General features: G+C 38.5%; 1 protein-coding gene across 6 annotated transcripts in view; it reads left to right on the forward strand.

Annotated features, from left to right (window-relative positions):
- ELAVL4 (ELAV like RNA binding protein 4) overlaps window positions 1–14,710 on the forward strand; it is a 143,513-nt gene that overhangs the window by 60,973 nt on the left and 67,830 nt on the right. The window lies entirely within an intron of this gene.

Here is a 14,710-nt window from a genome sequence, read left to right on the forward strand (position 1 = left end):
GGGGGGATTTTTAAAATTTTTTTTGACTCTTGAGGTAAAAATAAATAAACTTATTTTTTTGTCATAGGTCATACACTTGAATTTTTGCATAACCATATATCTCTTAAAAATTAGGATAGTTTTTTTTTTTTTTTCCTAAGAAATTTCTAGCATTATTTAGTTAGGGGGAAATAATTTCCATAAGAACTGTCACCTTGTCTTGGGTTGTAAAAAAGACACGTAGTTCTACTGCTGACCTTTCTTGCTTCTTTGTCTTAAAAATATTAATGCCTACTACCTGTATGTGGAGGTGTGCCTTTGTGGAAGCACAAGGCTGAATGTGCATTTATTAAGAAATGAAAATCTGATTGGAAATATTTCTGCAAAGATCACCTCACTACATCACAGTTTTAATGATCAGAATGTCTGTATATGTCATTGTAACATCATGGCCACATCGTTTAATATTTACATTTTTTAAAAAGATAAAATGGACATAGATAGAGAAATGACTGAGAAATTACTTTGAGAATCACTGACTTATAAGATAACTTTAATATCTCAGAAAAAAAGAAAAAAGCTTAAGAAGCAACTAAACCACTCATTTTTGTAGTCCCATTCATTTTTTTAACTTCCATTCATTCAAGTCATCCTCCTGGCCAGATATAGATGAGCTTCCTTCTGTTTGATAGTTTTCCAAAGACTTAAAACTTTTTTCTCTCCCAATAGCCCTTCCTGGGTCTTTTGAATATTCAAAGATTTTGTGATGAGAAGAAGGCCAGATTGTTGTGAGCTAATAACAATAGAATTTTTTTTTTAAGGAAAGAGAAAGAAAATGAGCTCCGCATTTGCATTTTAGTTCTTAACTCAGTCTTAAAAAAGGGTTTGAGATGTGGTAGACTTCAGGTATTTGAAACTTAGTATTTCTGTTGGGAATAATCTATTTGACATTTCGAATCAGAAATCTTTGCCTGAATAGCGCTTTGTGTGTGTGTTCAGTATCTCTAAAAGAATTTGTGGGTGAATCAAGGTGTTTTTCTCTAGTAAGAATTACCACTAACAATGAAAGGGTTTCCTCAGGGCAAGTCCTTTCTTTGGTTTGATTTCTCCCCTTTGCACTTATTTCCTTTTTGTGGGTCGATTCTTTTCCTATATGTAGACCAAATACTATTCCTTCCATGAGGATATATGCTGCTTCACTTAGCCGTTGGCATCTTAATGTCCTATTTTAATAATAATTAAAAAAAGACCAACGAAACAAATTGTGTGTACCGCAAATAAGGAATGGCGGTCTTGATAGAGGTCATTGTATGTGGACAGAAGTACTTTGGCCTTGACAAATTTCTTCATCAGTTCCAGTGATCTGTGGGCACCAGGCTCTTAATTTATATGCCTGGACACTTAATATGTACATTTGTTGGTGAACTGGCCAGCGGATGCTAGACACATGAGTGTGCGCTGGCGAATGCTGCAATGCAGTATTTTTTCCCAATGTCATTAGGAATTTGGAGGGGTATGAAGGACACAAACATTCTCAAGCTTTTATCTTACTATCTTCCAGTAGATGGACCATGTTGTTCAGAATTCACCAATTCTTTTAAAAGTTAAGTCAACCTTTTATTGTCCGCTGTCTGTTCTTCCATCCATTTGATGGATATGTGGAAAGTATGTGTTTGTGAGAGAGGGAGACTCTGTGTGTGTGTGAGTGTATCTGTGTAAGCATGTGTGTTTCTGGTATCCTGCACCTGTCTTAGGTTTTCCTTATTTGGTATTACCAAATGTGTATACATACTTGCAAGTATATGTGCATCTGAAAAGGGAAAGAAAACCAAACTGAGCTGGCTTCCCATAAGAAGTGGCTTCTCCTCCTCATAAACTCCAAGAATTTTCTTATTAGAAAAATACAAAACTTAATAAAAAAAAAAAGAAAAAGATAGATCCAGACCCTGCAAGACCTGCATTCATAACCAAACACCTTTCTTTAGTTGCCACTTGAGAAACTATAAATGTACAGCTCTATCACAGTAATTATGAGTTCGAAGCTGCTCTCTCAAGCAAAGGGTTAGGCTCGAAATAAAATGTGTGTATATTTGGAAGGAGAGTTGTTTTTTTCTTTGGGAGCATTTGAACCTAATCTTTAACCATTGGTAAAAACAAGCAGGAGGAGGTAGCGTGGCTGTGTTAGCAGTGTGTTCGTTGGTTTGTGAATTTGTGTGTAGATGTGTGTGCTTTAGAAACATCCTCCTATTTTTTTAAATCTCCATGAATTTTAAGGGTGGAGGGCTATTATAGATCAGTGACTTCTTAAGGGTAAAAAGATAGGTGATCTGTGGATGTGTGGAAGTTGTCACAAACAGTAATTGTCATAAATTACTCATCTAGAAGTAGAAAGAAAAAAAGGCTGGAGGACAAGAGTGGAGATGGGTACCAACATGTGGGTCTGCACTTGCCGATATAAGAGATAATGAGTGATAAATTTGAACTGGTGCAGTGCGGGATGCCCGATAATTTCTCAGAACCTTGACTTTGCAGGTTCATTACTTCCTTGCTTGCTTATTCACACCTTTAATTATATCCAGTTTGGGATGCTAGCTAGGGGCACCAACGATGAGCCATTTTGTTTGTTGTTTACTTCATTAAGTATTCAGGCAGTGTGCTCACAATAGCTTTGGAGCATCAGTGTTAGGAATCAAGCACTTTGGAAATGGAATTGTTACAAAAGGATAAAAAATAAAGCAATCGGCCAGGTAGCTTGCTTTGGATGTTCACTCTGCTTAATGGTAATATTTATGTTGTTCCTTGTACATTCATTAATAATTACATTATGCAGTGTCAGTGCTCCTAATACGCTGGTGGCTCCCCCTACTACCCTCCCTCTATCTCTTTTCTCTCTCACCCGACGCTCCACCCCCAAGATTTTGCCTTTTACTTGACCATTTTAGGACTGACCATTTTTGCTATGGGGAAGATCGGTATTCAGTCCCTCATTGTATTTAATACCAGAGATATTTTCCCTTCGATATGGGTCTTTCTCCGTAAGGATCACAAAATGCTGAACACCATAAAGGAATCTTTAAATAATTTTTGTTGAGGAAGCAGTGAAAATGTTGAAGAAATAAGGTCAATGTAATTGTTGTGCTTGCATTTTGTTTTTTGTTGTTTTTGGAAAGCCTTATTTTTGACCACAAAAGTAAAGTGCAAAACTAGCATATGTGATTTTTTAAAAATGGAAAAAGATTACAAGTCGTAGGTCTCCATTAAAAATAACTCACTTGGGACTCTTGGTTTGAAAAATAGCATTTAAACTCGAATTTAATTTTTTAATTATTCATGCTGAAGCTATAAAAATGTAATTCATAAATACTTTTTCTATAGGAGGTTTAGTTCTATTTTCAGGATATAAGGAAACAGAAACAATTCTAGCAAGATGGCGAATTCTGAAAAACACACCACAACGTGGAGGTTGCCTCCTCTCTGCACTTTGTGGCATTGAATACACTCCTGCTTATTCTGCGAATCATTTACCTTCTATCGTCTCCTGCCTTGGAGCGACTAGCCCTTGAAGTGATTTTGCCAACTGTGTTCACAGTAGAGGCGAGCTATCATTTGTTGTTGGATGAAGATGTGTTTGTCGAGGACTTACTGTGTGCATTTCCCTGGAAGGTGGAATTCAAGGTCACCCTTTCTTTTTCTTCTGACACTGATCAAAACAAACAATAAAAGTCTAAGTCCCTGTGATTGGAGCTAAAGTTGAGGTGAGGGATTTTAAGGTTGGATGTCACATAACGCAGTTTGTGTCAAGTTATGAGAAGACATCTGTCGGAATATTCAAGTACACAAATGTTTTTCTTTTTGTATTTGTAAGAGCCTGGGCATGACTCCAAAAGAGAGAAATCAGAGATCTTCTGGACATTTTTGTCTATAAGGCTCCATGTATGCAGATGTTTGCTTTCAGGAAAAGGAAAGTTTAGACAGTTCGGAGGAACTTGTCTTTCTGTCAGCTACCCGTGGAGCTTGGCTAGATCCTGTTAATTTTACAGAAATACGAATGCTGTTCTTCTAACAGAGATGACTCTGAGTACCTTTCCCCATGTCACCCTCCAGGGAGGACCTGAGAATATAGTGACCCTCTTGGCATGCTTCTATGAAAACTTTAAAGTTTGGACATAAAGCAGATGTCATAATGTTGTGATATACACTTAGATACTGCCTGTACTCTGTGTGTGTGTGTGGTGCGGGGGATGGTATGTGGCAGTGGTATAGATAGACAGCCATGACTCCTGGTGTGCACTGGGATGTGCCAGAAATGGCTTCTCAAGTAGCCTGTGTTTTCCTAAGCTGCCAGTCTAAACCTTTAGAGTTTTCCTTTCTAATTTGTACATGAAAAATAACAGGCTGAGTTGAACTTTTTTTTTTTTTCCGAGTGCCCCCTTTGAAGATGCAGCAGTAGTAAAAACAGCTTTAATGATAAACTTTAAGTGCTATTTAAGAGTCTGTCGTGGAAAGCCTGGGAACTTTCAATCTTTACTAATGAAACTTTTATTAGGAGAGTGCTCACTTAAAATGGAGTAAACGACTAAGTCCCTGTAATGTGTGATTTTGACCAGATTTGACTCATCATCCTCTCTTATGTTACTTTTTGTAATGCAGTCAACCACATATCTAAAATTCTGGATATTGTACTTGTCTTCAATATTAATTATCTCTGTTGATGTACTGGGTACAGACAGTACAATTCCCACAAGTCCAGATTCTTACTGTAACACCAAAACAAAAGTGATATTTATGAATAATATTGGGAAAGTTGTCCTCATAGTAATCATTCCCCAAAGGAAACTTTACATAAATGTGCATTTATTATTCAGGATATTAAAAGGGAATCCTTAGCTTTTACTTTTTAATTTGGGTTAAAATATGTAAATTGGTTTTATTTTGGAGTTGCTCTGTTTTAGGTGGCTTTGGGGGAGGATAACTTTCTAGCTTGATTATATTTTAATTTTAATCACCTCTATAGTAGAAAGGGTTCCAAATCCTGAAATCAACCTGGTTATTGTGATTAGGACCCAGAGGGCCAGTGTGCAGATGGGGCTAAAAACATATTACATCAACTCGCATATATGTAGAAAAATCAGATTTGTTTCTGCTAGATAGCACTGTGCCCGGGTCTTCACCGGCAGGCCCGCTCAGAGGCTATGGAACCCCAGGTCTGCCTCTGGATTCACAGACCTTCATGGGCTGCCTGTTCAGTCAACCATCTGAAAAGATTGCTCTTTGTCTTACGAAACCAGAAAGTGCCAAGGACTTTGAAGTCAGGTGGATTGGGGGCTAGAGTCTTGACTTTCCCTATTAGTAACTGGGTGATGTTGGATGAGGTCCTTCAGTTCTCGAGCTTCAATTTCCTCATCTCCAAGATGGGGATGATAAGGCCTGACTCACAGGGTTTTGTGTGGATCAGATGAGAAACAATATGGGAAGGTAGCAGTCATAGGCCTGAATATTAAAGTTGCCTAGAGGATGTTAGGTCTTTTTCAGTCTGCCTGTGCCAGATGTCCTGGGGAGAAGTGACACTGAATGTTACCCTCATAGTCTCCGTTCTCTCAAGGATAGAGAACTCAAGGAGGATGGGGGTGACATACAGTAATTTTTAAACACAGACAAGCCCTCAGTTACACCCTGGAATTATGAGGCTTTATTAAGTTTTCGGCATTCTCATAGGCTTTTGCAAGGTACATTCATGGCACCCTTTGGAATTAGAATTAACTTGGGATTTAGTTGTTAAATGAGAAAAAAGGTGAACATAAAATTAATTTTAATCGGTGCTGTTTTTTCTTTTTTTAATTTTGTGAAAGAGTCTGTTAGGAATTTCAGAAGTCAAGCAGAAAAAAAATCAGGTTAAGCTAATGAATATGGTCTCATCTTTGCTGTCTAAAATATATTATTATAACCTGTGAGTTATTTGACTTTGGCCCAGAAACCAGCCTCTTTGGAGCTATTTTTTTTTTCCTCTTCACCACATCAGCTTTTTTCTTCTATCCCTCTTATTTCCCCAACAGACTGAATTTTGAAGTTCTATTTTTCAAGGAATGGTGAAGAGGTTGAGGCAAAAAGTGGCTTAATGAGATTTTTCTAACTTGCCATCAGTTTTCTTTTTCCTGCTTGGTGAGGCAGGATGATGGATGGCTTTGGCAGTGCAAACAGCTCTAGAAACGATCGCATTGACTGAAGAGGTGTGGGAGATGTGAGCAGAATGCTGGCCCTCAATTTATGACCCTCCCATTTGCAGGAAAGAAAGAGACAGGACGAGAGTCACCGTAAAGGCCTGATGTAGCTGTTGATCACGCGCACTTGGGAAGGGGTAGAGGGGGCGTGTCAGGACCAGCGTTAGGCCGAGCCTAATTTTGTGCCTTTTTCCCAAGGCTCTGAAAGGGGAAATAAACAGCCATATTAAATAAAATTCACAAGCTGTTCTAAATCGGGACCTGTTGCTGTCACCAGTGAGGACAAAAAAAAAAATATATATATATATACAAGTAGTACTTGGAAGGGTTCGAGATTGAAACTGAAAACATAACCTCCTTGGTTCAAACAGTATTTTAATGTCACGGATTTGGGATTCCACTTTATATAATCAGGGGAAGGATGTGAAAGGGAGTCATTTTCTTTCCTTCAATTTAATCCTTAAAATCAGGGGACAGATTATAAATTGATGGGATTCTCCCAAGCACTATTTTGCAGACCCTATGCTTTTGTGTAAAAACAAACAAACAAAAAACCCCTTTACTGTGAAGCAGACAATAGAATTTTTCTCTTTCCACGTGTATCTATTTCAAGCCTTCACCAAGGTTATTCTCAGGATTCTAAGCCTTGTATGTGGTACTCAAGCTCTCTGGAAGAATTTGGTTGATTTTTACAATGTGTTTTGTATAGGCAGAAATACACCAGTGGAAGAAAGGGGCTTGAATGTGGAGAGCGGTAGAGGTTTTTGCATAGTTTATCCTAGAAAAATCTCACACCTATTAATGAAAGACCAAAAAGAGATGATTGGGTGAGTGATTTGAGCAGGTAACTGGGCAGGGGAGGGGCAGGTGGGTATTCTTAGAACCTCTTTGGTAGATACATGTTCATGTTATTAAAAAATTGACTCCTATTTAAGCCAGTACTTGAATCTCAATTCCTTCTTGCTTTACACCTTTGGCTTAAAGTTATCAGCAAGAAGAAAAGTCTTTTATCTTGGAAGAGTTTTAGTAAAAACTCTTAAGGTGGTCTCTAGTTGGTGAATTTTGGAGACATGGGCTTGCAGTTGCTGTAATCATAACATATTCTTCCTGAACTATCGTCACGTCACTTTTCCAAGAACAGAGAAGAAACGTGTTTCTAGAACCTCAGCTATTCCCAGCACAGTTCTGCTGTAATGGATCTGTGACTAGGGAGATCATTTCTCATATTCATTTAACATTGTGTAATTTTTGCCCTTTGTTGTCAGGTTGATCTCCTTAATGCAGTTAGGGCAGGTGTTGTTAACCCCTTTTTATAGAAAATAAAGCTTAGCTGCCTGCCTTAGGATACATGTTTAACAATATCAGAAGTCTTAGCTCCACAGTGTTTAGGAATACATCCAGCTTAGCCAAAGCTTACTTCTCTAGAGGGGGGAAACAAAAACAAACACCAAAACAAAGAGCAATTCCTTTGTTAGGTCAAGATTTTCGGTGCAGAATCAGCAAATACAATTGCATGTCTGTCCCTATAAACCACATTCTAGGTGCCTCCTGGAATGTCACAGTATTTAAAACATATTCTGATATAGTGGGTAAGGAGAGTGACAGGCAGAATGTGAAAAGTGTCTCGGCAGAAGAGGTACAATAGACAGAAGAGAAGACATTTGTTGCTGTTGGGGGAAGGAGACAGCCTTCACAGAGGAAATGCCATTTGGGTGGAGCCAGGAAAGATGGATAGGCAGAGAAATTAGGAAAAGGGGGCATTCCATGTGGAAGGAAGAGTATGAGTAAAGGCACAGAGTTAGGCACTTGCTTAAGCAATGATAAGTAGTCTGGTGGAAATGCAGCATAAGATGTGTAAAGATAAAGCTAGAGAGATAGGTAAAAGCTATCGCTTAGGAAGATTAAGGTGTTTTGACTTGGTTTTAACTTTATTTGAATTAATAGCTATGGGATGTCTTAGATCAGAGGAATATGGTTTCCTGATTGTTTTGCAGGGTCAGGACTTGCCTTTATTGGGTCATGATTTCTCAGAAGTTGAAGTCACTGTATTGGACATTGGTTATTTAAAGAGAATTGACATTAAAGCACTCTTCTGATGAGAGTGTGATGTGATAATGATGACGATGACGAAGATGATGATGGTGATGATGATGATGATGATGATGATACAGCTGCTGCTCACACCCATCGAGGATTGCTTTTAGGGTTACAGTGCCAAAAAGCAGTAGGAGGAAGAATATCGACTTTATTCCAGATTGTAAAGAAGTGTGCCATTAGAGGACCACACTGCGTTCTCTCACTAGCAGGTACCAGTGCTCAAGTCGTGGGAAAGTGTGCGGCCAGAGAAAGGATGGTGGCAGTCTGGGAAACAGCTTACTTCCTCCAGAATAGAAAAGTACCCACTTCAGACTTCCATGTACCATGGTATACATGTCTTCCCTGGTAGTCTGCGAGCCCAGAAGGGCAGATTTCTTGTCAAATGCTCTCTTATTTCAATGTTAGGCACACAGTAAATACTCAATAAGTGTTTATTGAATTGAGTTATAATTTTTTTTTTTTTTAGAGTCTGAACTACAGAATTAGAAGACTTGCAAGTTTTGGGTCCGTCATTTAGTTTATTCATCCAAGTCACCTAACCTGGCTGAGTTTCAGGTTCTTAATGTAAAATAGAATTAATACAACTTCATTATCTTGATGGGAGGATCAGTTAAACTGTATCCTTGACACACCCCAATAGACAGAATAAAAATATTAGTAAATAACTAATCTAGTTTTGCCAATAATTATTTTATTGGGTCTTGACCATAATTTAAAAAAATTAAAACAATAAGTGAAATAGACACTTTGACTTTGTTATATTTCTGCTTTCTTGGTTAACATCTCAGAGATGAAACACTCCACATTTCCCAGCAGTATGGGGGGGGCCAACTTAAGTTTAAAATTCTGACAAAATCACCCTGATTCTGGCTTATCCAAATCCTCTGTCCCTCACTTCTATTTATTAAGCTTCACACTACTCAGAAGGTACATTAGCAAATAGTGCAGTTGAATAAAACCCACACTTTTCATTTAGATTCTTATAACTGTATCATATGTATAGTATCACTTTTTCTACATTTTGTCAAATAAATTTTTACATAAACTAAAAAAAAGTAAAATAGAAAAGATCAGTGGCTAGTGCTTAGTAAGCATATTATTTCATGAAACTTTTGGTTCAGTTACCTATGTTTTGAGTTGTGATATGAAGTTGCTGTGTGTTCAATATATTTCTTACTTTTTTTGCTTTGTTGGATCCTTGTCAGTAAATTTCGAAAAACACTGTTCTAGATGATATTGAGCTCTGCATTATCCCAAAGGGAAAAAAAGCCACCTTTTTTTTTCCTTCAGAGCTATGCAATGCAAGATCTCTAGTAACTTCCAAATTATTAAAGAAAGGATAGCATCTGATTATTTTAGATTTAATGTGGAAAATGTATCTTAAATCTTGGAAAGTTAAGATATTTGCATGGCATATGTTGGGACTTTCTATTAATCAAAGTACTCATTAACTAGCAAATCTTACAACTTGGTCATGCTACCTAGCTGAACCTTCAAAGTAATAATAATAATAATGATAGTACTAAGTAGTGGAGGTGCTCTGGAGGTGGGACTAAAATAATCAGATTAGCTTTCATTTCTTGAGCCCTTACTATGAGTCAGGCACTATGCCTTACATACCATTCCTTTTAACCCTTAAAACAACCTTAAAAGGTAAATGTTAATTTTCCTGTTTTATGGATGAACTGAGATTTTGAAAGGCAAGTTAAGGTTACACAGCCAGCAATTGGGCCAGATTTGATTTCAACCCAAGTGTGTCTAATTCTAGAACAAAATGTCAAAGATTTATTCAGTTCCGTGAAAATGTTTTAGAGCTTGGTGGGTCAGTTGGTGTCTGCCCTCGAGGGTTTACTGTGTATGAAAGTGGGTGAGATGTGATTTAATCACAGGAGGACAGGCACAAAAACTTTCATACTAAGTGTTTAATTTTGGAAGTAGTGAGAAAAGCACCTGTCACATGGTTTAGGTATTCAATAAAGATTTATTGAATTGAAATTAGATTAATTCTCACCTGGAAATTTGGAAGGGAGTGGGAGAGTATTGGGGAACCTTTGTGCTGAAGAATATCCTTACCTGGAAGGTGGCAAATCCATCTGCCCTAAAACCCTTTAGCGCCCCTTGGAACTCCTAAAACTGGCAACAGCAAAAAGCCAATCAGAGCTCAAGAACTCAAGTTACGAACTCCAAGTTTCATTCAGGCAGAGAAAACATTTGCCATCTTAGTATGAAAAGAGAATCCTGTGGCAGAAACATTTAAAAAATGATAAATAGACAGCAGGCTTCCTTAGAATGAAAAATAGTAGTTATTATTGTTGTTATAGCTATTTTTACTATACTAACCTCATAACCTCAAGCAAGTCACATTACCTCTGTGAGCCTCCAATTCCACGGATGTAAAATGATTTATACATCTTGGCGTTGTTGTGAAGATTAAATAGATCCATTTGATAAAGCCTTCCTAGTACTTCCTATTTAGTGATCTCTGAGGATTTAGTATAAAGGAAACATAGCCTCCTGCCCTCAGGGAGCTGAGTGTCTGGTGAAACTGCTGTGAGTGTGGGATTCAGAGTAGCCCACTACTGAAAGAATGCAACCCTTGCAGTCTGCTTTGGGATGTGTATATTATTGTCATGCATGTCTCATTTACATCATTGGAAGTTCAGGTTTATTGAGGATAAGTGTGCCATTATAGTCATCTTCTTATCTTCCACTACCCTATGGCCCCTGCTTACCCATTGGTGCAGCATTACCTTGTAGAGTTCTCACTCAATGAATCCAGCCCAGTTCAGCAAATATTTACCAAGTTGTTCAAGGTGCTGTGCTGGAAAAGGGAGAGTATCATTCGCTGAACAGGGTTGAGTTTAAAATCACTTTAGAGTGCAAAGGAGGAACAGTATCATGAGTTGGTGATACTCCACTAGTGCTAAAAATGCCTGTGACCTATTCAGGAAGAAAGGAAGGCCCCAAAGAAAATTCAGTGGTGAAAATTAAAAAATTAATATATTCTTTCTTTTTCCCAGTGCTGTTTTGTTTGTATTTTGTGGGAACCAGTGTATTTGCTACAAGCACACAGTTGAGATGTGATCTCAGAGATGGCCATTTACTATTAAATGGCCATCTAATGATGGCCATTAAATGGCCATACTTGTGGTTCAGGATCAAGTCAAGCTGCCTTCACAGTGCCCAGGAGACCCTCTGTGGCCCAGCCCCTGCCCTTCTTTCCTGCTCCTCACCCTGAAGCTCTCCACCTTCCATTCATTCTCTGCTGTGGAACTTCCCCATGCTGTTCCATCTGTACCTATGCTCAAACAGATCCCTTGGTCTCAAACATCCTTCTGCTCTTCTTCACCTGGCTTCAGGAGACAAATAGAAGGTGACTTCCCAACTAAGAAAGTGCTGCTGGCTCGTGCTGGGTTAGGGCCTCATCCATGAGCACAGCCAGTGTCCTTCTACTATTGGTCTTCCCCACTGTATTGTCACTTGTTGATTTGTCCATCTCACCACCATGTCAGCAGTCAGACCCAGGCTCCTCTCTGTGCCTGGTCCCTAGCAGGTGCTCAGTAATGAATTGTTAACTGAGTGATAGATTTTTCTATCACTTTTTCAGACTACCATGGCTCATCTATACTGCCTAAGTAATTCAGATTGTAAAGATCCAATGCTATGCACAAATAAATAAATTCTTTCTTTCAGACCCCTTTTGTTACTTGATCTCTACCATACAGTTAACAATGATACATCACAATAATAAGGACTAATTTCAGGCTTTTTGGAAAGAAGAGACTTAGGTTATCTCATTGAACCTTACAACTCTAGGAACAGGTATTCGTGTTCCTGTTTTGGAGAAGAGGCACCACGTGGTTTACATAACTTGCACAAAGGTCACATGCCTAGGGAGTGTCAGACTTGGAATTCCAAGCTTAGTCTGTTTGATTCCAGAATCCATTTTCTGTCTCCCATTTTGTATTACTCACTTCTTAAAGGAAGAGACTAATGAGAGACATTTAGCCTAGTGGTTATTGATAGTGACTTTAAATCAAGATTGCCAAGGTTCAAATCCTGTCTTTACCAATTTTGACCTTGAGCAGATCCCTTACTCTCCCTATGCCTCAGTTTCTTTATCTGTACTCTAGGGTTGTAAGGATTTGATGGATCAATGTGTATTAAGAACTTGAAACAGGGCTTGGCATATAAAGTGCTAGTGATCATCACCATTATTATTATCATATAATATTAATTTGTGTCCCACTCTTCAAATAGTTGCTGAGTGCTTCCTGTAATTAGACACTGTTCTGGGTACTGGGAGTTACAGTGGTAGCTAAGATAAGTCCCTGCCCTTGTGGAGTTTTCACTTTAGAGGGGGAAGACAGGCAATAGAGTAAGTAAATAATTAGAATTAGTGTATATATTATGTGATATTTTATAATTTCATGTGATGAAATGCTATTTAAAAAATACAATGAGATAATAGGTGGGAGAGTGATACTAATGAGAATTTGTGAACACGTAATGAGGCCACAGCAGTTCAGCCAGCGTCTTGCTTCTACTTGATAAGCTGGAGCAGTCATTGCTTTGTTTTGAAAGGCTGGGTTTTTTATGTCCAGCTGCTGGCTCTTGGGGTAAAACGCTTGCCCTACCTGCACTCAGTGTGGGGTGGTCATCCCTGGAGTAGCAGGAGATTAAGAGATTTGTTGAGGAAAACATAACAAAAAGAACTCCTAAATCGGCCAGGGGTCTCCAGTCTATGAGGGAGAGGCTCCACTCTATTTCCCTAGAGTTGAGGCTGTTCCAAGAAGGTCAGAAGGAAGGTTAGGCCAGCCATTCCGAAGTACAGTAGTCATTAGCATTATCATAGGATTCTTCTTCTCCATTAAAAGTATTCTACTGGTTAAGAGCATGGGCTTTGGAGTCAGAGAAAGAGGATTTTTTTCCCTCTCCCACTTACTTGTGGTGGGGTCTTGGTAAAGTCACTAACCTGTTCTAGCCTCCGTTTCATTGTCTGTAAAATGGAGTTAATAATACCTACTGCAGAGGTTTGTTTAAAGGATAGTTAGCATATGTAAAGAGTCTGGTTCAGAGCCTGGCACATAGTAGGCATTTAATAAAGGAATATTTTAGAAAATAGTTCAGTCTCTCCAGAGTGTGTATTTTAGATATTGGCCATTTTTTGCAGGGTTCATAGGGAGAGAAGATTTAGAATAAAATATACAAGCTCCTTCCCATTTCATAACCTTCAAAAAGGAGAACAGAGAACTTCAAAACTGAGGCTATATCATCCCAGAAAGGATCTTGGATGCCAGAGGAAGATAAAAGAGCTGGGTAAAAGAGCTCTGGTGTGTGAAATCCTGAGTTCAGTTCTTGAGTCTGCTACTTTCCAGTATTAAGTTAAAGTGGTTACTTTTGAATTTGTATCTTCATAGGTCAAAAAATATTCAGGTCAAGACTCCTGTATTAACTGGAATTGCAAATAAGCTTACCTGATGCTCCAGTGTGAACAGCTAGAAAGCATTAGTTTTAAAATATAAATATGTGTATTTTATGTATTTTTTATCTCCTCTCTCTTTTATACTATTGCATAATATTAGATTGAAATCTCAAGATTAAAAGAGAGACATAGTTTATTCTTGTGCCAAAGCTCTTTTGTTTTCACTTGCAATGTGTGGACTTAAATTACTTTAAAAAAAAAAAAAAAAAGAAAGAAAGAAAGCAAAACTCTCCATCAAATACTTTTAAGAGTAGAAGAATAACTAAACATTTGGCAGTACATCTTTTGTGCACAGCATTGGATGAAGCCCTAAATATTTTCTTCCTTTTTTGTTTAGTGGCATGTTCGGATTGTGATTCTCCCAAAATTTATTTGCCCCACACTTGGCCACTAGTTCACATTTGTTTTGATCTTGATGCCTGCACTCATCTAAAATAAACAGTGCAGGTAGAGTGAAGAAAAGGCTTAAGAAAAGGATTTAAAAATAGAGAACCACACATTTCTCTTACGGTTTTTTCAGCACACTGCAGGGAAAAAGGAAGTGTCCTGCAGTGTTCCCCAGTTTTCTCCCTCTAAACTCTCCTAGCACCCTGCACTTGCCTCTGAGCACTGATTCAGTCAGCAGCCTTTGGTTACATTCTTCCTGTAATACTACATGCCTGGAGCAAGAAGTCAAGGAAAATTCAGGGCCTTTTCTCAAAGAGCTCCCAGTCAGTGGGGAGACAGGCAGGTAAACTGTGACTGAATAGAAAGCAGTGAGTACCTTGACGAAGGAGAGAGGGGAGGTGCCTATGCCATGTGGGTCAAGGAGGCAGGCACCGCACTTTGCAGAATGGCCTGGTTATTTAGACAGTGGTGGGAGCAGCATTTTAGTAGGGGGAGGAGAGGAAGCACACATATAAAGACATGCAAGAGTCATACGTGCCACAGA

Source organism: Mustela putorius, unplaced genomic scaffold, assembly GCF_011764305.1.
Source record: "Mustela putorius furo isolate JIRA1106 unplaced genomic scaffold, ASM1176430v1.1 tig00003853_pilon_pilon_pilon, whole genome shotgun sequence".
Classification (NCBI taxonomy): domain Eukaryota; kingdom Metazoa; phylum Chordata; class Mammalia; order Carnivora; family Mustelidae; genus Mustela; species Mustela putorius.